Source organism: Camelus ferus, chromosome 4, assembly GCF_009834535.1.
Source record: "Camelus ferus isolate YT-003-E chromosome 4, BCGSAC_Cfer_1.0, whole genome shotgun sequence".
NCBI classification, from domain to species: Eukaryota; Metazoa; Chordata; class Mammalia; order Artiodactyla; family Camelidae; genus Camelus; species Camelus ferus.
The window spans coordinates 26,196,787-26,224,291 of record NC_045699.1 but is presented as its reverse complement, the minus strand read 5'-3'; the positions used below and the strand labels follow the sequence as shown (position 1 = coordinate 26,224,291).

At 32.9% G+C, this 27,505-nt stretch overlaps 1 protein-coding gene across 1 annotated transcript in view; it reads right to left on the bottom strand.

Annotated features, from left to right (window-relative positions):
- PTPRD (protein tyrosine phosphatase receptor type D) overlaps positions 1–27,505 on the bottom strand; it is a 1,875,912-nt gene that overhangs the window by 1,047,891 nt on the left and 800,516 nt on the right. The window contains exon 6 of the mRNA XM_032477692.1: positions 16,687–16,736. The gene's annotated coding sequence lies outside the window, so the exon portion shown is untranslated. The remainder of the gene's footprint in view (positions 1–16,686; positions 16,737–27,505) is intronic.

The window sequence follows — 27,505 nt, the reverse complement described above, 5'->3', positions numbered from 1 at the left end:
GAACCATTCCTCCTTTCCTCTTTCTTAAGGAAACTTCATATTTTCTAAGTTCTTTCCTTCTCTGCACAGCCTTGAGGTTCTGTGGAGGTAAGATGCATTTTCAGAGGTAGAACATACACATGACTGGTTTAAGCTGACAGTAATTGGCTCTTTTTAGTCTGGGGAATATGATACTTTGGATCAATGAGATGTGAAGGGATATTTGTTGGCAACAGGTAGTACGTGGGACTTCTCAAAGTAGCTTCTTTAATCTTAAAAGACAAACGAGGTGAAGTACCTTTCTTTTACTGAGTATCTTGTATCTGGGTGTGAAATCTAAAACTACGGTAGATATCTTTCAACACTGAAGAAAGCTGGCCAAGGACAAGACTATGAAAGAGACAGAGTACAAAGATGGGAAAAAAAAAACCTAGTTCCTTGATGATGTCAGTGAGTCACTGAATTAATCATCCACGGAACTCCATAACTTCTTGTAATGTGTGATGATAAACATTTTAGAGTTTAAGCAAGTATCTTTCCTGTTACTTGTGGCCCAAAGCATCCCAACTGATACAATAATTAAATGTAAAGCTTGAAGGGATTCAAAATTCACAGTGCATATCCTCCGTATTTTATATTTGAACAAAAGGAAGACCTGAGAAAATAAATGCTTTGTGTGAGGTCACACTTACTTATAGGCAGAGTTAGGATTCCTAAGGTCCACCAAAACTTTGCTAACTCATCCTTTATGTATTTTAGGTATTTCAAAATAACACTCTCTTATTTGTGTAAAATCACCCAGCATTGTGTATGGTATACAGTAAGTGCTCAGTAAGTACTGATGCACATCTAAGACTATGAATCCTTGTTTTCAGCTTTGCCTAATAGTTTTGACATTAGTCATCCAATTATGAAAATTATGATAATATATGCTTACTTACATACTACTTAGTGAGTCATACCTCCATTTATCTATAGATGTTTTTTACTTGTTTTGCCCTCCCTATGACATTAGGCATGCTTTGTGTACCATCATCAGATGCTGTTCCTTACACACTAATTACAAGTTATTGTGAAGCAGCTCTTAACTTTCCTCTGATGGGTAGCTAGTTGTGATGGAGTGACAAGGAGATATACAACACTGAGAACTTCTTAGGTGATGACCCTTTTGTAATTAAAGGATGACCTCAGACCCTTCTGTAAGCTCTAGTGAACTGTACATTTCCTGCACACTCTACTTTATACAATGTCTATTCCATACAGATGCTCAAATTGTTCTGCTGAATAAATAAAAGTGTGCATAGTAGAAAATATGTATCTGCGTCAGAGATAAGTGAACAAAAGAGAGAAAAGGCAAAAACGCTGGGGAAAGTTATTTAAGAATTTGGATTTTACCAACTCTCTTATTTTGTTACTTTCCAAGTTTAAAGTAAATACTCTTTCATAATTCCTACTCTGCACTGTCTTCATCTTCACCAAATGAAAAAAAAAACAAGAATCTTTATCTAGCTATCTAAAGTCACATAATGTCCTATTAATTTTTGGAATATATCAGTATAATGAAATTGAAACCATTAATTAAATAACACAATGATTTTATACAGCAGAGAAAAATGTATTTAAAGGAAGAAACTGGTTCACAAAGTAAAGATTACTTTAAAAAAAAATGAGTTTCAAGTTCAAAAAGAGGCAGTCACCAAAGATTGGTATCAAGTGATAACAGTGGCAGTTTATTAATCATCTGTCATGTAAAGCTGACATATTAGAAGCTGAATTCTGCTCAGCTTTACAATGAAATCCCATCCATTTTACTACTACCAGAATGAAATATGTTCTGCTGAAAGGCTTTAGTGAGCTTAAATAAGCTTTAAAGCTCTTTTTTCCCCCAATGCATTTACTGCCTTTCCTACCACCTCATTATCAACAAGTCAAATCGACAAAAGTCTAATCTTGATTTTCCCAGATATCCATGGTATACCAAAGAGGGAGCAACATCACAGACACATTTTTATAGAGGTTGATACATTTGCCTTTAAACAAATGGAAAAGTCTTAGCAAATAAATTATTTTTCTGACATGTTGGTAACAGGGAGAAGGCTTGATATAGCGTGGAAATAATACAGAGTAAGTATTAAGAGTTAAGTCTAGGGGATTAACATATGGATAATTTATTTAATCAGAATTATCGGTGAGCTAGCCAGGTAGGAACAATCTACTCAAAGGTGTAGAGAAGTGATCGTCCACATGCATTCAGACCAATGCATTTTATAAGTAAACATCACTGAATGAGTTTTTCATAAATATTAGTTGAACATACCTATCAGAATTTGAATCCCATTTTCTCTAGGTATTGTCCACCTTAGTTGTGAGCCAACTGGCACTCTCTGGAGTCATAAAAGCCCCATCCTGGGCTCTCTGCGTGCCTGGAGCAACTGACACCTTAATTCCCTCACCTCACTGCCTGGACCACTCACATACCTTCATTTCCACAAGATAAAAGCATCCTCTTGATTTGTTTTTACCCTAACAAAACTAACTGCCTTAGGAAATAGCTCTGCTCACCATATCTTAAAGGGACAGGTCTCATGACATATCCTGTCCTTATCAGAGTGGTAAATCCCATTATTCAGAACAGCCCTGAAAGATCTTACAACCAATCAGGTACCTGTGCACAAACTGACCAGGCAGCCCCTACTCCTTGTGTTCACAACCCAATAAAAGACCCTGCACGTTTACCCTCAGTGCTCACACAGGTACCTCTCATCTGTGTGGCTCGCTGTTGACTGTAGCAGCGTATCTTTTAAACCTTCCATTTGGGCTTAATTTCCAGAATATATAAACAGCTCATACAACTTAATAATAAAAAAACAAACAACCCAATCCAAAAAATGAGCAGAAGACCTAAACCAGCATTTCTCCAGTGAAGACATACAAACGGCCACTAAGCACATGAAAAAATACTCAATGTCACTAATTACCAGAGAAATGCAAATCAAAACTACAATAAAGTATCACCTCACACCAGTCAGAATGGCCATCATTCAAAGGTCCACAAATGATAAATGCTGCAGAGGGTGTGGAGAAAAGAGAACCCTCCTACACTGCTGGTGGGAATACAGTTTGGTGCAGCTGTTACGGGAAGCATAATGGAGATTCCTCAAGAGACTAAAATTACACTTACCATATAATTTAGCAATCCCACTCCTGGGTATATATCCAGAAGGAACTCTTAATTCAAAAAGATGCATGCACCTCAATGTTCATAGCAGCACAATTTACAATAGTCAAGTCATGGAAACAACCTAAATGTCCAGCAACAGATGACTGGATAAAGAATTTGTGGTATATTTATACAATGGAATACTACTCAGCCATAAAAAGAATAAAACAATGCCATTTGCAGCAACATGAATGGACCTGGAGATTATCATTCTAAGTGAAGTAAACCAAAAAGAGAAAGAAAAAGACTATATGATATCACTTATATGTGGAATCTAAAAAAAACACAAACTTATTTACAAAACAAACAGATTCACTGCCATAGAAAACAGACTTATGGTTACCAAGGGGGGATGGGGAAGGGAGTGGGAAGGGATAAATTGGGAGTCCGAGATTTGCAGATACTAAATACTATATTTAAAACAGATAAACAAAAAGTTTCTTCCGTATAGCACAAGGAACTATATTCACTATCTTACAGTAATTTACAATGAAAAATTAAAAAAAAGCCAAATATATGTATGTATTATGAATCACTGAACTATTATGCTGCATACTAGAAATTGACACATTATAAACTGAATATACTTCAATAAAAACAAACAAATAAACAAACAAACCTTCCCTTTGTTCTTAAATCCTAGTGGTCTTTGGTACTTGGTAAATTCTTTTACCACCCGCAACAGCCATGTTGTGTCCACAACATTGGCTATGCAGTATTGTGTCATTCATCAGCAGTCACCTAACATATTTTACATGTCTTGTGTCAGCCTTGGCTTCCAAAAATCTGAGAAGAATCTGGGGGCAAATGGGCTAAAAGGCATAGGAGTTACATCAGCAGTTGGTAAACAGCTTAATGTTGGATACAGAATTAAACAACAGAGCTAATTTCAGAGATTCTGATTTTGGATTTGGCATGCAAATTTTAAAAAAAGATATGTAACACTTTCTATTATAAATATCCTGCTGTCTAGCTAGTTTTCACCTATCATCCAGTTTAAAGTATGCATTCTTATTACTAAATCTCAGGGCCACTTTCAGATCAGATCTCTTTCAAATACTAGATCACTCTTCTTTGTTTCATGATTAAACCATTTTGAAATGAGACTCAAAGATTTTTTGTTTGCTTTTAAATTTTCACAAGATAAATGCTCTTGAGGAACATCACACTAAAATCCCTTTCATTTGGTAGCTCTGTAGCACCTACTAGCAGATAAGAGTACAGGAGAAGAGGGAGGAAAAAAAGGGACTCCAGGAGGTAATTATACCACCCAAGGTAAAATTCTGTCATGTGTACTAAAAATTAGTGTGTGTGTGTGTGTGTGTGTGTGTGTGTGAGAGAGAGAGAGAGAGATTCCTTGGAGAAATCCTCATATAACAGCGCCGGTAAATAACCTTGTAAGGAAAAGAACTTTGGAAGTTCAAAAGAAAAGTAGAAACAAAAGTCAGTCACTCAAAGCCTCACTTTCCCCACTTCTAAATTCAAGTAATGGAAAATCATGTTTAAAGTTTCATAATTCAAGGACAAATGATTTTAACTGAATTTCCATAAACCAAAACTGATAACTATAACAGCTAAGTGATTTAACGTGTACTCACTATGGCAATGTAAATAAAAATTTTAGTCAAGATAAAAATGTCTTTTCTATCAAACGTTCTGAAGATCAAGGTGAGCACAATTCTAAGTTGGATTTATTGGCATTATATGTACACAAAGAATCAAAGAGCAAGTACATAACTTTGGATTTAAGGAAGCCTTCTGGGAGCATTAATGACACAATGGTGATTGTAAACAAATCTGTAGCCAAAAATCTATTAGCTTCACTTTGAGCTGTTGCTTAAATGATTGATTTCTTTCTTCCCTGTCACTCCTCCCCTCAACTTTACTTAGTATACTGGAAACAGAATGAGCACTGGGGTCTATTGGCAATATTCGGAAAAAAGTCCTTACTATCATAGACTCTCAGATTCGTATTCTCCGTTAATGTATCTCATAGAGATTTTGTTAAGATTAAATATAATATTGATTTATTTTAACTAAGTACTTCAACACTAGAGTCCTCTCCCTCCCTTATTAATGTCCTATCTTGACATATTTTATATTCTGTGTTTTCTCCCCACTTTGCTTTGCTTTTCACGTAAGAATGTATTATTCATTCCTCTCAAACATAGTTTATCCAGAAGATAACTAAAATCTACCTCCATCAAAATCACATTTGGAATGCTTGATTAAAACATCACTTCCCAGGCTTTACTCCAGATCTACTGAATCAAAACACCCTGGGTGGCAGGGGTATCTGAAAATCTGGTGTTTTAACAAGCTTGCTCTGGGAAATGTTATGCACACTCAATTTGCATGTAATTAATCTAAACCATTATGTTTCCATAATGGATTTAACAGTCGTCTACTATGTTCTATTACTTATTTTCTAAAAAAAATCTTAATCGTAGATGGCAGACTGCTGTCTGCATTTGACAAAAGAAAAGTTGAAAGTGGGAAATGGAATTAATTTCACTTAGTGACTCAGCCTGAATAGAGATGATGATGATGTACTCTGCTCACTAAAGCACTCACAAAAAACCTATGGTTAACTCTACTTTTTGTGATTTTTGACCTATATTCTGAATTCTTTGTCACTAAATACTAACAAATGTATTGCTTTTTCATCTTTTCGTTTTATATCTTAATTTTGGGACAAGAAATATATCCTAGTGTGGTATAGAAATTATAAAGCTAGAAGTCTGTGGTTAAAAAGATGACTTTGTCACACTGTTCTTTGAAAATTTGAGCACATAAATGACAAAGCAACAGTATGGTAAAATAAATATTTTTTATATTTGTTTGAGTTTGTAAAAGATCTGTGTGGATATTTCTTTGTTTATGTTTTTATACACAAAAGATAAAATTGCTCATTACAGTAGGATTAATACAGAATACATTTGATGCAAAAAGCAATTCATTTCAAACCACAAGTTCAATTAAGTGGGTGAAAACACATACAAGTATTGAGTCCAGATCCATAAAGATAACTTTTAAAGATAATATTAGAATATAGTCTGAGTATTCAGTTATGTACACTTTTTTGGGAACTTCACATAATTTTGAACAAACGCATAAAAAGCACTTTGCTGAGCAGTATTTTCAAATGATTTTTGTTTTAGACAAATTCACTGAGGATGACGGCAAGAAAAATTATTACCTTTAATTTTCCAGTTTCTTAGTCTAAGAAAAGGTAAGTTAAACTTGATTTTTTTTTGATAGAGAGTAACACAGTATTTAAGACTAGAATAACTTTTTTTTACAATGTAGAGCAAGTCATAATGATTATATTAGCTAGACCATTCCTGAATTAAAAAGAAAGGTCAAAGGCAGGTCATAAAAGAAGTCTCTGAACACTTCTCATTATTCTGGTGGTACGCCTACCAAAATGCACCTGTCATCATTAGAGATGTGATTTCTGATTGGAAATGCTGTCCGTCAGCATCAAACAGCTAAACCTACATCATAAGTGGATAGGCAATTACTCTTTTCCTCTTATAGTATGCTCCTACTTTATTCTCAGATGATTGTGTTCCATGTATAATTTATTAATTTAACTCTTTCATATCTAATGTCTTTTGAAATAAGAAATGTTTTATACTTAGCTAAAGATGTTTTCAGGTTTCTTTTCTGGTGTAATTGTCCCGTTTCCAGACCAAATTAAAAAAAAAATGTGTTATTTGTCATATAACATAAAAATAGGAATACCCAAGGAATATCCATTATTTCTATTACTTCCTTTATGCATACAAAAACACATAGATGCCAGTTTCTTTCAATTCTTTTGGCTTTGTTAATAGTATTCAAGGGAATTTGTACTACTGCATAATTATTATTAGCTAACAAATAGCATACTCATGTAAATCATCTTTACTACACAAAGTGAAGCACAGTCACATACATTCACAGAGTCAATATGCCAATTTGTCAAAAACACTCATTTAAGATCTCAATATGGTAAATACATAGCTAAGATTTCAATGACTTTCTCCTGGCCAAAACAAATGGTCTTTTCTTTGACATTGTTTTAATTATTAACATTATTATTTGTGATGAACTAAGTAATAATTTAGGAATTATTCTAACCCTCACGTTCAGAAATGAGAGACCTAAGGCAGCGAGTACAACTACTTTGTCCAAGTTACCCAAGGAGTAAATGGCCGAGCTGGGATTTGAACATAAGCCCAGTGAGAGTTGAGAATTATTTTTTCTTTCTTTACTCAGAAAGTTCCTCTTTTATTTTTACATAAATACATAAAAGCATCATAAAACCCTAGAACTTTAAAAAAAAAGTCTTAGAAATCATGTTTTTCCACTATCACGTATTATAAATCATAAAATGAAGGCCAGAAGGCTATGCTCCCAGAAAATCTTATTAGATGGAAACATTCCCCTTATCAGTCTTTACTACCTAGTAAACCTCATATTCTTTCTGTAATTTTACACCCACAAGGGAGGATGCCTTCACAGACTCCAGTAGGCATTCATTATCATCCTAGCCTCCTCTCTAACATTAGCTTCATATCCTTCAGATAGAATCTATCCTCTCTGTCACACTTCTCCCTGGCTGTGTAGCTTTGAGCAAGCTTCATACCTTCTCTGAATCTCAGCTTTACTGGAAGCAACAATCCCTCTCTCATATAGGCCTTGTGAAATTAAAGGAGATAATCATTGTAAGGAATTTAGTACATTGCTTGACACATTTTGCATGCTCAATACATCCTACTATTGTTGGGCTCACTTATCATGTATAGAACCACACGTCCTTGCCCTTCACTCATCTGGGAGTTCCAAATGAGCCCTTATTTAGCCCATAGGCCAGTGACTGGCACTGTATGCATACACTTTCTCTAAGACTGTGTTGAACACATAATAATGAATGAATATTCTCACAAGCTTAATCCCTGGTGAAACACTTTCTCCACGAGTCCTTTAGAATAGGCACAATGTCTTCTAATCCTTTCTGAAAGTTTAAAATAAAACACTTAACCAAAATCATTTCCAAAAGTTTGAAATGTAACACTGAACAACTCAGTGCTTTCATTATGTGTGTCCTTAACAAAGTCAGTTTTTTTTAAGGTTTTACTTGAGAAATTTCATACCAAATTTAATAAGTGTGTCCTTCTTTGATTTCTCAAAAAGAAAATGAAGTTCTTCCCAAATATACTGGATTTCATCCATAATTTATATTCAACCTTTTCCTGATACTGTGGTTTGAGAATTTTGTAGTTTTATCTCTATTTCATGCATAGGCAAATGTTCTAGCAATAGTATTCAACACAATTTTGCATGGTAAGCCTTTTCTGTTATATTTTACCTGTCATGCTTGAAATTTACATTAGAAGAACAACTGACTTCCTCATGTAATGATACTTTTAAGGAACCATGAAAGCTCATGAATAAAATTAAATTTTATGAATAATTTGAAGTAAATAATCCTATTTCAACAATTTAATAGATAAAATTATATCCAAATATAATAAACGTGTTACAATTATTTCCAATTTTGAAAAGAACGCCTATGAAGTAAAAAAAAATCAATGTTCATAGTGATAAACATGTTTACTCTGTTATTACAAACAGACTCACTGTACAGTAATGATGTCACAGTAACCCCACCGTTGTAAAAGAATTATATCCTAGTAGGCATACAGAGCCTCAGAACATGGGAGACCAATTTTAGTGAAAGCTGTTAGAGTCTCTTGAGGTTGGAGACAAATCTCACAAATATTTTTGTTTGAATTCAGGTATTGGTTGATTTTAAACATATCACTTATAATAAGAGAGAAGTATATTTTAATATCTTAAATCTTGGTTTCAGAGATTTACCAAAATAAAAAGACTCTCTTACCTAATATTTTTGATATAATATTTTTAGGGAGAGAGTTTTCCTTAAGTAAGTTCACTTTAGAGTTTTAGAGATGAGGCAAAAATGCGTATTTTACAAATCCTTACTTGGAAAAGAAGAATAGCACGGCTCCCAAATTACAGCTTATGATTTGTCCTCCAATCATAGATATTAAATGGTGATTTTTAAGGTAGAAGTGAGGGTAGTAGGAAGATGGATCCCAATTACACTGCTTATTTAGAGGATCTGTAATCTCTGCCTCCGTCTTTCTCACACACATACTCTCTCCCTTACCTCCTATCAATACAAATATCCAGCACAACAGAGGTATCATCAGAATGATAATTAATGAATATGTTACAAGTTGCTATATATTTTGAAGTAATAACAAGTTTTCCCCAAACTCCTCAGCCTTCTTCCACCCTCCACATTGTTCCACTTCCTTTTTACAATGGTAAATTACTCTCCAACCCAGAGCACTTAGCAACAGTGCAAGGAAGCCAGCACAATTTCTATGCTAAGTTTTTATTAAAACCATTATATTTTCTAATGATAATTTACTTAAGGGCTAAAACAGTCATGATTTAACTTTAAACATAATAGAGACATCAATTTAACTCAAGATACCTTTTGCTCTTAAATTCATTTCAAGATAATAAAGTATCACAATGACATAATCACTCCTTGTAACCCACCAAATTGGCTTAAGGGGCAATAGTTGACTTAAAGCATGCTCTGAAGTATTTAGAGAGAATGTATTTGCATTTTTGAAATAATAATATATTGAAATAAATTCACTGAATATGTGATTATAGCAATTAATAGATTCCAAATAAGCATACTTAGCCTTTTTATTTGAATCTGAGATTGAAAATTCAATATATATATATAATTGACAGATAAAATTCTGAGATCATTAAAGTATTAATTTCCTTACTTTTACTACATAATAATTCTTCAGTTGCTGACACAAAGTATGGGGCTATCGTGGGTAACAAGGAGCTCTTTGAATGGGAGGCCAAATGATTAAATGCCAAAATTTTCTGTATCTATTAATCATGGTTAAATATCATATGCTGATCTCAAGAGTGTATTTAGGGATATGGTGGACTAAAATTTAGAACTGCCTGAGGTGATAGTTCCATGATTGTCTCTTCCTTTAAAAGGTAATATGTAGATCTCTCTATTCTATAATAATAAAATATCTATTTATTTAGGAGTGAGATCCTTTGAACTAATTGCAAAAAAAATCCTAAGGTCAAATTTTCAGGTAAAATGTGTCAGAATGTAGGTTAGATGGTGGTATTCTGGATGGATATAAATTATGATATAGTTAGCGATGGAATGTGGAATAAGGGATTGCATGCTGCAAACACAAAGCATGACAATCAGTTGTCCTACCTCCACAGACAGAAGGAATGACAAAAAAAGTCTTGGTTTCCAATGTCTTCAACCTTGTCAAAGAAGGCAGATACAAATGTATAAAAACTTCTTTGCCAAGCTAATAAAATGAGAAAAAAATGCTGTTTCCATTTGTTCTCTAATAGATTCCCCCATGTTGAGAAACAGTTTTCTAAATAAGATAATGATGATTATAGAAGTTTATAGGGATTCTTACTTCTCGACTTATTCCGGGAAATTTCTCCTATGTTATTTCTAATTTTGCTTATGTTCTGTGAGAGTTCACGTTAAAGTTAGAAACTCTTTGCTTATTGAAATAGCCTTTTTCTAGTTTTCAAATTATTTCTTTCAAGAATACTCAGTCACTGCTAGTCCTTTCCTTCCATATACTGTTTAGATCTCAGTATTAACTCATTTTATAATCCCAAAGACTGTTGAAATAAATATACTGTATTAAATATAAAATTAATTTCAGCCCCATTCCATAGAATGCTTAGGTCCCAGTAGTTACTAGATGCCTTTACAGCATCAAGTCATACATGTAAAACAACCCAGAACAATTAGCTATAAAAGGCTTGCCTGCCAAATCATTGGCTTTAATTAATCCTTAGAATCTACAGTATTGAATCCCTATACTCCATTCCAGTTTTCATCTGAACAACTGCAAGTTGTACCCTGAGTAGAAAGAGATGAGACATTATGTTCTTGATCCCAAGTGGCATTACTGATTCTATGATTTGAATCTGCCTTTCAACTACATCTTGACCAACTCAGTTGTCAGTAGTTTTGCTATACAACCAATGGCTCAAACCTAGGATTCATGCTTGCCTATTTTTTCTCACTATCTACTTCAAATCAATTAATTACTTTTGGTTCATATACCCATCAAAATACCATAAACTCATCACAGTGACCCCATCCTGGTCCAGATCATCACATCTCTCTCTGAACTCTGCAAATGTCTCCTCCTAAATGGCCTTTCCACTTCTAGTCATACTTGCCACTAATTCATTCCACTTATCTTAAAACATGAGTTATATTATTCACACTTTTGCTTAAAAACATCCAATGGCTTTCAAAACAATTTGCTATAAAGTCCAATATACTTATCATGGCCTACAAGGCTTACCTCATATCAAGCCTCTTTCCTATTGTCTTACTATGCACCAGCCACATTAATATTCTCTCAGTTCTTTGAACATTCTAATTTCCCCTTTTTCTCAGAACCTAGAAATCTCTTTATACCTCCTCCCCTGTCCACTTCTTCATACGGGGAACTCCATTTTTTTCCTTTGAAGCATTAATTATCAACTTCTGTTTAAGTTATTCTATATTTGAGAATGGTTTTCTTGAGGACATTTATCAAAATTGAGATTTATTTTGTCTGTTTATTTAATCCTTTTTTTATTCTGATTAGACTGTGGAATGAATAAATATATGGACCCTGTATGCTCCACTATTGTAACATAAGTTAGCCATCTTACTAACACATAGTAAGTCCTTCATAAATATTCACTAATGAAAGAAGGAAGGAAGGAAGGGGGGAGGGTGGGAGGGGGAGAGGGGAGGGAGGAATAGGAGGGGGACAGACAGACAGAAGGAAGGAGAGGGAGAGAGGAAAGAGGAAAGGAAAAGTTGGATAAAGAATATGTTTCAGAAAACATATGTTTTATTTAGCAAAAGAAAACAGTTTGTCTCTAGTTCACATACAACTGATGTTCTCGATGGCAAAAATTTAGAGAGCATCAGCTATTGCCATATACTAGGCCAGGAACTATAATGTATTTCTACTTTTCAAGGGTGAAAAAAACATAACACTATACTTTAACAGTTCACTGAAATAACTACATCACTGAATAGGAACTAAAAAAACAGAGAGGGTATTTTGAGTGTTCAACAATTTTATTCTCAAGTTCAATCTTTGTTTGTATTACCAAAACTTTTTCGTTTTTTTTTTTTTTTTTTTCCTGAATGCATTTTACATTTTTTTGGCCTTTTTAAAGGGTGTTTACACTCTCAGATTAAAATTGTATTATATAATTCAATCTTTTAGTTTTGGACTCAAATTATGCATAATAAAATATCCTACATATTAATATATTTTAAGTTTCTATCATTTTCCTTCCCTCAGATGTTAACTGCAAGTCTGAACTTTGTCCTCAAACTCTGTCATCTCTGAAAATTAAGTAAAGTATGTTTAACTGCCATCAATTACTTGTATCTGTTGTCTGTGTCTTGACTGAATTTTTTTTCTTTTATTATTTACCTTCAGTGACACCTTTCTGAATTATTTGTGTAACCTATACTGTATTTCACGGATAAACTCATTACTTAGCTATCTGAAACAGCTCCTGCAGGATGAGACCTATTACTGCCACGTAACATCTTTGGACCAATATTTAAGACAGCTTTCAGTGTTTCATTCACCTTTGTTCTTCCTGCTTTAATGATTCCACAGTGATTAGTAATGTAGTCAAAGTGAAAATCACCTAATGAGCTTTTAATTAGTATGCACTTTATATTTTATCATCTTTGGCTGCCTAAAACAGGCAAAAATGTCTAAGAGATAAAACTGCTCTAATACAAATCCCAGGCTCTCCAAACATAGGAAAATAAAATATTATCCCATCTTTTTCTTTTAATTTCAAGGATTAATCTATAAATGCCAAATTTTCCTCATCAGCTTTTTCACTATTTTAAAGGTTTAAAAAATTATAACTAATTGTTAAAAATAACATTTTACATGGCTGGCTTTTTAACTTCTGCTGTTCGAGTTACAAGTTACTCTGAACTCAGTGAAATGGCTCAGATTGAAAATCCAGAGGGGGAAAAAAAAGAAACAGTATAAATTTGATACCTGCATATTGAGACTACTGAACTTTCCATTTGAAAATAATTATTTAATTCCACTACGTTTTGTTACATCTCTCAGATATTCCAACTATTATGGAGAAAAATTCAATATATTTAAATCAAGATGATAACTTGGAGAGGAGAAAACACATTCAATTCACAAAGCAGACATAACAGGGCAATACAATCTGTCGCAAACATACACAAATTTGTATAATTGACTTAGAATTTTAAGAAGAAATAATACTGTTTTTTATACTATCATGCCTATCACGCACAAAACAAGTGTGTGGTGCACCACTATGTATGTGTGTGTGTGTGTCTGCGTGTGTGTGTGTGTCTGTATATGTATGTGTGTATATATACATATATCTATCACAAGGCAAATAAAATAAAATCTTAATGACGTTCATTCAATAGTAATCTGCAGTTAATCTTTTAGGCTGTATTAGCCACGGCTGTTACATGTTTATTCAATTTACTAGACAAAATATTGTGCAGGCAACTATATATTGTTAACAATTTTATTTGAACGACACAAGGTTAGACTAATATTCTGACTTTTTAATGATTCTGTAAGACATTTGTTTTGTAGACTTTTGTTTTACTAATATATGATGGAAATACATTATATTACTCTTATAGTCAAATATTAATTGTTATGCTGCTGGATATTTATTTCAAAATTATAGTCACGTAACTGACTATGGTATGTGAAACTTACAGTGGACAATGCATAAATATATATATGAGTGTTATGAAATACTATAGTTTATAAATAGCTATATTAAATTATTAAATATTAGTGCCTTCATATTTCAATACGAATTTTACAAAAAAAGTTAAAATATACACAAAGCAATTACTATCCTAATGAAAATCTATCCAGCTACCTATATTAAGAGCACAATTTAATACCATAGAACAGTATCTTTAAAACCTAGAGATCATTAGATGTGAAAGTTCAAATAATAAAGTTTTAAAGGAAACCACAGCAAAATATCTTATCAACCATGGCAAAGGCAAGTATTTCTTAAATAGGATGCAAAAAGTCCTCATTATACAAGAAATAAACCTAATAAACTTGAATAAATTAAAATGAAAAATTTCTTTTCATCAAAATACATTATCAGGAGAGTAATGAGAAAATCCACTAAATGGTTTAATATACAATGTAAATATCCAGTGGTGTGCTGGTTAATGTGTTACAATTAGTTCTCCCAAACAAAAAATAAAAAGCTGTTTTTTAAAGTGTGTTCGTGTATCTGACGTAAATACTTCTACTATGGCAGATTTTCAAACTACCAAGCAGTTCTCAAAACTTTTAACACTTCAACAGTTGGCTCTTATGAATCAGTTTGAGCCAGCTTCTTCGTATCACTGTACATATCCAGCAGAGGATTCAACACCCACAACGCATATCATAATTTAACAATGATAGATAATAATGGGCAAAAGACTTAGACACTTCAAAAAAGAGAATATTCACATAACAATCACTGCAACTATGACAAATAATTATTAAAAACAAGTTTTAACACCATTAAGCTTCAAGATATTCAAATTAAAATATCCCTCTATACATGTTGAAATGACTAAAATAGAAGGATGCACAATCCCAAGAGCTACTGAGTATACTGAGCAACTAAACCCTCACAACCTGCTGTCCAAACGTGATATAACCACTTTGATAAAATGTCAGTATCTACTAAATCAGAACATATGCATCTTCCAGATACCCAACAAAATCCACACATGTATTCCCTAAAAGATATTTTCCAGATGTCTATATAACCAATATTATTTATAAGAGTCAAAGCCTGGAAGTTACCCAAATGCTTATAAAATGGACAGAGTATTATACTTTGGTATACTCACACAGTTGAATACGACATCACAATGAGAATGAGTGATTTCCCACCGCTAATAATTTAACAAATGCCATGTTGATCAAAGAAGCAAAGTAGCACTGTATGATTTAGTTTATAAAATGTGATTAAGTAGGCAAAGTAATCTATCTTCTAGAAGTCAAAATAGTGCTGGTTATGTGGCTGTGTTCATTTTGTGACAATTCACTCAGACTGTGCACTTAAGATACTAGCAATTTTCTCTGTGTATGTTATGTTTATATGAGAATATTATAAAGACTAGGAATGATAGTAAATTTTAAAAATATTGTTATGTAACTTTTTTTGGAAATAATTTATAAGCTCATTTAGCTATCTGTGTAAAATACGTTACATATTTAAAAAATACTTCTCAAAGATGAAATTATTACTCTATGCATATCCAAATAATATATATATATTTTTAAATTTATTTTATTATCAGCAGAGTCCCTTTGGTAGGGCAGAGGGATTTTCCCTTAATTCTATATAGCACGTGTTTTTAATAATCATACGTTAAGTGTTTCTAAAAAATGTCACCAAAGAGAACACCTGAGAGCACCCAAAGGCAGTTGCTGCCTACAGTGACTTAAAACAACTTCTTAAAGATGCATTTCAATGATGTTGTATTACTCAGGAGGAGTTTTAATCAATTGCCTTTGTGTTTCTAAGGATAGCATTTACCCCTATCAATTTGACATGTATCAAACAAATGCTCATATTATCTATATTTTATATGTCAATTACAAAATAATCCTTATTATGCTTACTATTAAGGAACAGATAAACTGAAACTTCTCTTACTAAAGTAAACCAGTTTCACAGTACAAATAAATTTATGTTAATTTATATTCTGTAATAATAAATGATAAATGTAATCCAGATTCACATTTTAACACATTACTGAATGCATTAACCACAGAAATTAATAAATAATGTCCCCCTAAATCATCTGAGAAGTTATTAGTTATTTCTTATCATTTTTATTTCCATAGTTACTTATTTTAATTTCAACTCTCTAAAGCTCCAACATCAAGCTTTCACAAAGGAACCCAATTTTGATAAATCCTGACAGGTGATAAAATAACTTTTACTTTCAATAACTCATTGTCTTATTCATTGCTACCAAATAGACCTCACTATAAAAATGTCAATATTTAAAATTGTCATTCATATCTAAAGAAATTTTTCTATGGCACAAATATTTTCCTTTTTGAATGCTGTTTCAAATTCACTTAGAAACCAATCAAAAGCTGTATCAAATGATTATATTACTATAAACTACCTAAGGACATAAACATTTGATAGAAAATACCTTAGTTTCTTCAACATTTATGTAAAATATGATTAAGCATCAAGCTAGTTATGTAAATTTCCTTCACTGTTATATTTAATGGACACTATTACTAAGGTAATAGAGGAAAAAAAAAACTATAAAATTTAGTAAATTATAATCTTACCATAAGCTCACAGGTTAGGAATTCAAAGAAAAAGTTCGCCACCCTGAGACCTAAAAAGTACAACCAAAAATATTTTGTATTAGTACAGGTATTGCATTTTAATTCAAGATCATAAAATGTTAAATAACTTCAATATAATGAAAAACTTTATTGTATGAGTAATTAGTGTACATATAATTTGAGAATTTTGACTACAATATTTGTGTGAAATAGCATTATCATTACTCAGCTCACATCAAACTATTGTGATTTGAGATTAATTACTCTAATTTCAGCTCTTTAATGCTGGGATGGCAAACAACCAGAGAATTTTTATTGTCTCTTTTGCGTCTTGTTAGACTACGGATGACGGGAGATTACATTTGCAAGAAAAAATGTATTCTGCATATATCATTTTAGAAAACCTTGATTATACTCATTTAACAATGTCAAATATGCACACACTCATATACATATACACATGCTATCACATGCATGTACATGCACACACACATATACAAATCTGTTATTTGTGCATTACATATAGATTATTATACTATTATTTATGTCTTTCTTTTGTTTTAATCAGCGAATATGAAGGCAAATATTCTCTACCATAATTTTAAAGGCCACATAGTATTCCACATCTCATTATATACCTAAGAATTGTTTAAGATATTTGATTTAGTAATCGTACTTTATGAAACTCTTTAATATTATTGTTAAATCAAGCCATTTGATTACTGTCACATGTGATCATATCTAGTAGTTAATGTGCTTTCTAAGAGTTTTATTTTGATGTAGTTATAACTGGCTAGTCAAGACATTTATTAAGTCCTTGAATTTGCTTACTTCTAGGTAGATATTGTCCTCTATGAACAAAATAAGCATCGCAAACTGAGGATTTAATTTCTACCTTCAATGAAGAAATTAGTAGCATTTATGAGCCCTTTAGAAAACTCATGAATGACTGTTACATAGGCAGGTGCTCTACTGTGTGATGTATACAAGTTAACAGAAGATAGAAACTGTAATAGATTCAATCTATTATGGCAGTTCCTTAATGACTGGTATTGCTCTGGAGGTTATGTTTTTCTCCGATAACTATTCATTAACTCGTTTCAACTGTTTCCTACTGAAGTTGAAGGAAACATTACATACCACAGTTTTTGTGACAAAGGAGTGCTATTTAATTCTTAGAAGAGACTGTCATATGTGGAAATGATTTTGACAGTAAAAAGAACCACTTGAGGAGTGAAATAAAATGTTTCTAGTTAGTGGAAAGCAAACTATTACTATCATTGAAGTGTAAACATTCACATTAAAATTTATTGTTCTTAGTCTGCAAATTGAAATGCATGTGTGAGTGAAATCTTCAATAATGAATGCTCAGTCTTTCTTGGTCAAAGTCACTGAACCAGGGACTTGATATTACTAAGTCTCCAATTCTCAATCCTTTGTGTTTCACGCAGTTACTGGCCAACACCCAGGTCTCCTCATTCCCAAGTTAATACCCTGTTTACTAGCCCTGGACAGATGTCTCTGCTGCCCATCCCTTTTACTAGTCCCAGTGCACATGGATGTCCCAGGCTCAGTATTCTATTGCTTTCTGCTTTCATTTTCCCTACAGGAACAAGGAATAAGAAGGTAACTTTAGAAGATCTACTTCCTACTGATATTTGTTAGAAAGGAAGCCTTTCCCCAGAATCCAGTGTGATGTGAATGTTTACATTTGAAAAAGTCAATTGAGGAATTATACTCACTTGCCCTCCTGCTCACCTCTTTTATCAAGAGGTGCAGCAAGTTAAATTTGGGTCAAATGTTAAAAGGTTAAGTGTTAGAGTCAATATTCAGCTGGAGAGCAGTTATTACTGTTGTGGAATGAACTCCTTGGATACACAAATTTAAAATTTTAATTGTTATTACCGTTTTATTATTAAAGATGTAAAATCAAGCTTTAAGGTTTGACATTACAATGCAAAAACAATTTCTTTTAGCACTATCAGATGCTAGATTACTCCTGCAGGCATTGTGTTGCATATTTGCAATACTAAATTGACACTTTTAACTGAAAAATAGAACTTCAACATAAAAAGCACATAAAGTTATTTATGTCCTCCAGTTACATGTAGATTGCTTCTCTATCTGAATGTGAATATCCAGATATTAACAGTAAATTGAAAGGACATCCTTGTTTCTATTACTAACATTGTTACACTGATAAGATATGTTGAATATTCAGTCTATAAGTCACCTGCTCATGTTTAAATTTAAGTATTCCAGAAGCGACATTAAATGCATTTGGTTAGTTGGCTTTCAAAGCTAAGGGCAAGGCAGGGATGCAATTTTAGGCATATAAGAAAGTCAAATCAGAAATATGGCTTATCCCATCTGTAATCTACCTTTTTCAACGATTTACGTTGTCTAAGTCAGGCAAGGACATTGATTACTGGTGTGTATATTTACACACACACACACACACACACACACACACACACACACACATACATATATATTTTTAACTGGTATATATTTAAAGAGGAAAGCATCTATTTAAAATGATACAGATTAGATAAAATATTTTTAGGGGAGAGATTTGTGGGGAAGGATCAATGATTAAACTGTCAATGACGTTGACATTGGGTTATTAATCCTTGGTGTATTTTGGGAAATTTTATATCATGTAACAAGATTCTAGCAAAATGAATTTGATCAGATATATCTCTTTTATTTGTACTAATGTTTGGAGGAATAGCCATTCAGAAAAAAACTTATTCTGAGCCAGGTAAGCAAACTTCAGGGGGAAAAAAAAGAAAAAGACTAATTCTGGAAGTCTAATATCCTAAACCTATCATATCAAAGGAGGAATGCTTCAGAGTAATGGCTATATAACTGTCAAATTACTGCATAAGTCTTGAAAAGTTGTATTTCAACTAGTATTGCTATAGATTATGGCTATTAATCAATGGATTTATTGGACTCTGGAAAAATTCATGTAATCAGCATTTCAGATGGTGATTTCTCTGACATTAAAAAAAATTATGGTACTTTATTTCTTCTTGGCCTAATTTTGCCAAAAGTACAATTTCTGGAGGGAGTGACAGGAGGTTGAATTTTTAAATGACTTTGGAACCTAAAAACTGCGAAGTTATTTTAAATAATTTAAATAATTACAAATAATCTTAAAGTAGTTTGATGAGTTTAGAAAAAAAAAGTATTTAGTCAGTGAAAAAAATAAATAGTAGTGTTAGGATTTCTATAGTTTATCTCATGTATCTTCAATTGACATTCACAAAAGTCTCCTACCTACATTAATACTCACAAAGAAATTACATTATTTCTCACATTTTCAGATAAAAATTGGAAGCTAACGGTTGCCTGAATACACTCCAAAATGTCTTATTGCTACTACATTGTGAAGTCAAAATTCAACCCAAGCTTAATTAAGTTCGGAATCTCAAGTCATATGCCAGGGTAGGATAATATTAATAAGTAACATTTACTAAATATAAACAATACATTAGGCACTGGTTTAAATATTTTGTATGTATCAACTAATTTAATTGTCACAACTGTCTCTCTACTTTATTGATGAACAAAAGTGAGCTGCGAGGAAGTTTTTGTGTAAACCATCTTATTAAGTAATTCATTAAGTAATTCATTTGGTTGGTTGGTTTTGGTTTTAATCCAAAGATTCTGGCATCAGAGACTGTTCTGTGAAGCATTATACAATACAGTTTCCACATGATATTTTATTATTGTGCAATATTCTTACAAGCAATATTTTAATGAAGAAATACTCTATTTTAGATTCATGGGTCATGTTACTACATATGTATTATATGTCTACTATCCCCACAGTTGATCCTATGTAATATTAATAGTAGTTAACATTTATTGAATATCTACTATATTTCTGGAATATAAATGTGTTAGGCTCATATCATTTAAACTCTGGAACAATCCTATCAGGTATGATTACTATTATTGTATAGAAAAGAAAATTGACTAGAGAAGTTAATAAATATGCCCAAGAGCAGGAGGTAGAAATAGTATAGCTGAATTTCAAACACTAGTACTCTCAACTCTGTTAGTTAGATGCAGTACGATTAATTCTGATACACTTATTGGGGAGAAAGTACAAAAGAAATTAAAGATTTCCATTTTATTCTAGTGAGAAACAAACCTGAAACTTCAACTTCGTAAAGCAGAGATATGACTACACTCTCAATTTTTAAAGTAAATCTACAAGAATATTAAATAAATTAAATCCTTCCAGTCTTACAACTCCAACATATTATGATTAATTTTAGATAGTGACAGCTGCAGAGTGTCTAGCTCATTAAATGCTAAACTGAAACTATGCATTATTTAAGACAGGCCAACTTCTAGAATTTTTGCCAGTAAATTTTAAAATACATCAGACTTTATACAATATGCAAGTTTTATGTAATATATACACAATTTTGGTACAAGTTATCAGAAATGTTTTCTTAGAAAACCAGATAGCCTTCCATCCATTTAGAAAATTGTAAACAATGTCTTTACTGAAAAGAAAAAAAAAAAACAAAACCCAACTTTGAACTCTTACTTCTTTCAAGACTGTCAAGTTTTTCATTTCAGAAACACAATTCTTATACTTGCGGACAACATGCATGGGGGGAAAAGTAGACTTTTTTAATGAAGTCTGGCATACTGTAAATTCTCAATGAGTAACTAATAAACACATAAATGCTCCAATAAAGAAATAATCACTGGACAAGTCCTTAGGAAGAAAACTACCCTATGTTTAAGTGTTAGATTTTACCTTAGTTCAATAATATCCAAACTTTCTCATTTAATAGGTAAATCATTTCTTTCAAAGGAAATCTTAAATCCTGGCAAAGTTGGAGTCACAGGCAGGGATAAAGTTTTGAATTATCTACTCACCGAATGATTAGACAATTTGTAAATCTTCTGCATCACTATAACTATATACAACATATAGAACTATATAAAGTTAGTTCAATAATTCATTCATTTATTCAATAAATATTTACTGAGCAACAATGTGTCAGCCACCACTATTCTAGAATGTGAGGTTAAAGTGATGAATAAGACAACTGTGGTCTATTCTCATAGATTCTATATTCTGTTTACAAATATTATATTTAAAGACTTTATACTTTATCGCCACTATTAAAAGCCACTAGACACACTGCCATAACAGTCTCAAATCTTTCATAAGGACTGTTCTTCAGGTATTCCAAACTCTAGCTTAATACATTTTAATAAATTCAAGTGGGTTTAACACTGTAACAAACTTCTAGTTATCCCCTAATATCCACCTTGCCCTGTTATTACTAATTGCTGATTTTAGCTAGCTTCATGACTACCTGGAAAAAAATTCTTAGTCTTGGTGCCATGAAACTAAGTTCTGGCAAAAGCATACACGTGGAAGTGGAGTAAGCAACTTCTATGAAATGGCACTGAATGTAGAGAGTATGCCCATCTTTTCCCATTCTTTTATTAATTTGTAGCTGGAATGCAGAGTTATTGCCTGGAACTCCAGCAGTAGCCGTTTTGTATCATGAGATGCTACCCTCCTCTCCCTGCTCCCTTAAACTCCACCCTATTACAAGTAGAGTCATATGACAGGAGGAGACTGGATCCTGGAATGGTGTGTCATCTCAGGGTTGGATGAATGTGAAGGAGAAATCTATAGAGACAGAAAGCAGATTAGTGGTTTTCAGAGGCTGAAGGGTGAGCAGAATGGAAATGACTGCTAATGGGTATAGGATTTCTTTACCATGAAAATATAAAATTAGATATTGGTGCTGGTTGCACAGTGCTGAATATACTAAATCCACCACACTATACACTTTAAAAGGTAACGCAAAAAAAATGAATTTTATGGTATGGGGATTGTATTCCAAATAAAGCTATTACAAAAAAACCCAAAAAAACTTGTGCCTTATATCACCCTATTAGTTTAAAATAATCTCAAATAATTTGGATGTATTTTACTGTGACAAAAACTAATTGTGCAGCACATTCTTTGGGGACTCAAACTTGTCTGAATTTATTAATTTCCTACTATGCATTAACATGGTTGTATATACTGGAGGAAATAAAAATAACAACAAAAGATGGCAATCTCTGTCTTCCATACTTTAAAATCTACAGATGAAAGATTTTATTTGTGAATTAACTAACATCGAGAAAAACCATTAATCTCCCAGGGCTTTTGTGAGATTAATTATACATTGGAAGCTATTTAAAAACTACTGTATAAAAAAATGCGTAAGTAGAAAAAAAAAAAGTTGTCAAAAAAATTATAGGCTGGAATTTGTGTTTTAGCCTGTTGGGTAGTGGTACCTTTGATAGCTTTGTAACTGAATGAATTATGTGTTTTGAAATTGTGTTTACAAAATACCAAAATGTTAAAATCTGTAAATAAAGTCTTATCCTTATTGAAAAAGGTATAAAATGAAACTAATGATCACAAATATTTCTGGTGTTAGATATAGAAACAACATTAAGCAATCCATTTTGGGGATGGGGATTTACATATCTAAACTAAAATGTATAGATCCTTATATTTAGTATTTTGACTCTTAGATATCACTATCCTTAAAAATGCCTCTCCAAATTATTCAAAACATTATAAATTTTATAAAAATTTATGTTGATATGATTGGTAACAATAACCTCCAATTATAAATGGGTGCATGACAAAAAGATACTTTTTCTTGAATGACATGATCATGTCATAATTTTCCTAGTTGACATTCAGCCACATTAATTAGTAAAGCTTAAAAAAATCATAATAGCTCACTATAAAAGTTGCTGTGTTATAGATACATACACATTTGGGGAGAAATTAAAATTGTAAACTCTAAGCTCCAGCACAGTATCATGAGTCTTTAGTTACTGAAAGTGGTTATACTGGAAAACCTGTAAGAGAGTGTGAAAGTTTACACGGTTGGTTTAATGTCTGTGTAAATTACTTGGTAACCATAGCAACATGCATTTTCATCTCACTTCAACTGTCGCAGGAGCTCAGATAAGGTATGGAGCTTCAGTTCTATGGTGGCCATCATGACTCTTAGATCCATACTCTCCCTATTCTGAAAGTATACAGCAGTATTGGGGCCTCACAGTCTTTCTAGCTTACTCTGCATGATTGGCTACTTTAATAAACCCCTGGAAAATACCTAGTATTCCTTATTCTTTTCCTTTTACCACTTTCTTGGCAATTTCCAACACAGAGGTAAAAGTAAGGTATATATCAGAACCGCTAGAACTTAAAAGCACACACAAATCACTTGGGACTTTTATTAAACTATAGAGTTTCATGGATAGTTCTGGACTTGTTAGAAATGCAGAATCTCAGGCCCTATCCCAGAAATATAAACTAGAATCTTCATTTTAACAGCATCAGCAATGTGTTTAAGCCACAGCTTCTTTATCCTAAAATGGGTTAGGCATAGATCATGTACCCCACAACTTCCTGTCTCCTCTTAAACTCCCCTCCACTCTAATCCTCCCCACTTCAATTAGATGATGTTCCATAAAATCCTCTCTTTTAAGCTTTGGAAAAGAAAGCTGCTACAACTCAATTTTGGTTTCCTTTTATTTTGTATTTTTTGGTTATTCTACCACCCAACTAGTGCTATGCGCTGCTCACATTTAATCGTAATTATTATTTCATTATTTCTTAACAGTTATTTACATTTTTATTAATCAAATCTGGTAAAAATTTATAAAATAAAACCCAATGGAAGTAAAACCCAGTGGGCTAAATGCATTATATCAATCACCTATCCTGGAGCATTTCTGTTTCTATTTTTTAAAACACATTTACAAATTAGCATAGCACAGCAAATACTGTTTAATCATCAATTTTTTTTTCTCATGGGGCAATATATCACAATCATTTTCTCTATTAGAATGCATGCTCCGCAAGGGCAGGGATGTTTGTTATCTTTGTTAATATATTACAAGTGCTCACAAGAGAGCTCAACAGGTAGAAGATGCTCCTAAATGTTTGTACATGTCTCAGTATTTCTTTGATTAAGAGAAATTACTGAGTCAAAAGAGATGAATAGTTTTCCAGCTTTAGATTGGTTTTACCAAATGACCAACAGAAAGACTACACCAGCCTCTACTTCTAGCAGTGCAGTGTGCTCATGCTAATTTCCCTTCCTCCTCAATACTCCTTCATATGTCTGCCAATAATAACATTTACTGTTCCGTGTATCATATGTTGTTTTACAAACTTTAACATATCTCAAATCAGAATGCATACCCAATGGGGTAATTTAGCTTTTCTCTTCCTTTTGTACACCTCTAGAAAATGATGATTTGTCTTTACAATCCATGGTATTTCAGATTCAAAAGAGAGAAATACAGTGACACATAAAACCTAATGCTATGTTTGTGAATACTAGTCATAATTACTTCAAAAGCTATCGAATGCTGTTGAACATTTTGAAAGATCACTGGAACATTGTGTACTGAATGTTGTCAGATTGCTGATCATCTTCCTAAGAAGGATCTTACTTTCCATGTGCTAACTGAGAAATCAAACACAGACAACCTGTCTTAATTACTGTAAATCAGTATTATTTGTCCTACATTTTAAAGAGAGAGGGGGTTAAAAGACAACATGTCACCAGATTGAAATGAACAAAAACCTTTTAAAAAGAAAACATAGATTCAGAAATTAATGAAAATAAATGTGAACCAAAGCCCTATAATTTTTCCATGGAAAAAAACGTATAAAATCTTTAAGATAATTTTACTGAACTTTTCTGCCATATAATATAGTATGCTAAATATGTTCTTTTTACTCTCAAATATTGGAATTACTTAACCACCAGGTGAAACTATTATTGTGTATTTTTCATGATTACATAATCTTCAACATTTTAAAACTTTTGAAGCAAATATCCCTCTAGTCAATTACTTATAAACAAGGAAGATGAAATGGTGTGATTGCTTCATAATGAGTAAGCATCAGAATGGTCAACTTTATTAACAATAAATACTAAAGTATTAAAATTGGGTGAACTTGTTGCCCCAAAACTGAAAAGATATTATTGCACTGTAATATTAATTTTTTTATAAGCCTCAGTTTCTCCAACTGGAGATTAAAAGACTCCATACCTCAATACAAGGACTAACTAATATAACACATGCAAAGTGTGTAGAAAAAATCAGGCTTATAATAAGCATTCAACAAATATCAACTATGACAATGACACTGATGATTAAAACATTCAGAAATAAATCTATGCATCTACTCTAAGGTTTAACTTCTCTTTTCACTTTCACTTCTAAAATTAACAGAGGATTCATAGTAGTCGTGGTATAATTGACCACCTTCACAAACACGTTTATAGAAACAACATTACCTTCCTTTTCTTTGCTGGGGAAAGGGATGCAAACATGTATATGTACATGTATATCAAATAGTCTATCTGTATTCACCTTTGCACAGATTTGAATATTGAGCAGATTTCTTCATTGAAAAAATGGAAACAGTGTTTGGCTGGTTTTGCTTGCATTTTAATAGTCCATTACGGACTCCTGTGAGAGATTATGTTATGAATGGGGTTTGACACCAGAGGGAGTGCCTCTGAGGGAAATGCTGATAATGTCCAAGGGAGTCATTCCTGAATACGAGGAGGAGGAGGAGGATGGCCCTGAGAAGAGTGAAGATGACCTGGAGGGTCTCCCTCCCACATCCCTCCTGCCCCAGCACAGGACAAGGAGGGCCTCGAGTGCTCTGGGCTACCCCGTGTCCATGGAGAGGGGCCAGCTGGAAGGAGGTGACCCTGCAGTACCAGCAGTGGAATTGTGACTTTGCCATCAAAGGGTTTCTTTAACAACTACAAAAAATACTGAGGACAAATACCAAGTGACTGAGCAAGGGGCATTCCCAGAGAACACCCCTAGAGCTAAGAGAATTTTCCTAAGAAGGGAGAAGGCACTCTGTGTCCTGACGACAGTCAGACCTAAGAGAGAACCAAGTTGAGTGTCATTGAGGAAGTCTTTGTTGGAGTGAGAATCTCCAGTCATCCAACTGCCACCTGGAGAAATTGTCCCTTCTTCAGAACAGCACACCACCCAGTGACTGTTCAGGAGGAGACACACCCCTCATGACTTAGTTCAGTACTCTTTTAATTAACCCCCTGAAACATCTACTTCCCAAAGACCTGCCACTTGAATAGGTGGTTGGAGTCCTGGTTACCTACTGACATGGTAGTACAGGAGAACACTGCTGCATCTGTACATCAACAATGGATAGCAGGTAACAACAGTTATTACAATTCTATAGTATTTATCTGTGTTAAAACTGTCAATTCAGTATGAATCAATTTAGAATACAAAGGAAGAACACTTGATAATACAGAACAAGAAAATAAAAACGAGCATTCCAAGGTAAATGAATTAAAGACATTTCCTTAGATACAATGTTAAACTTCTATCACATTGCAAAGGATTTTGCTCTTCAGAGTATGTGTGTAATCCTATGAGCATACATGTCTTTTGCAAGAGTTTGTGTTTAACTAGAGAAAAATATATGTACTTAAGTATAACCATAACACATTGATTTATGCATGTGAAAAGGAACACATGTGTGTATTATTTATTGCTATACTTAAATAGATATTAATTTTAATATAGTTTATTCCAAGGCTAGAGTCAAAATGCCAAGTTCAAAAAAGGTATGTAATATTAAAGACATCTTTATGAATACTTTCAGAGCAGAGAGACCAGATAAAATAAACAGCATGCCAACAGAATAATTCCTGAAGAATAACCCTTGTCTGAGTGTTCTACATGTTACACA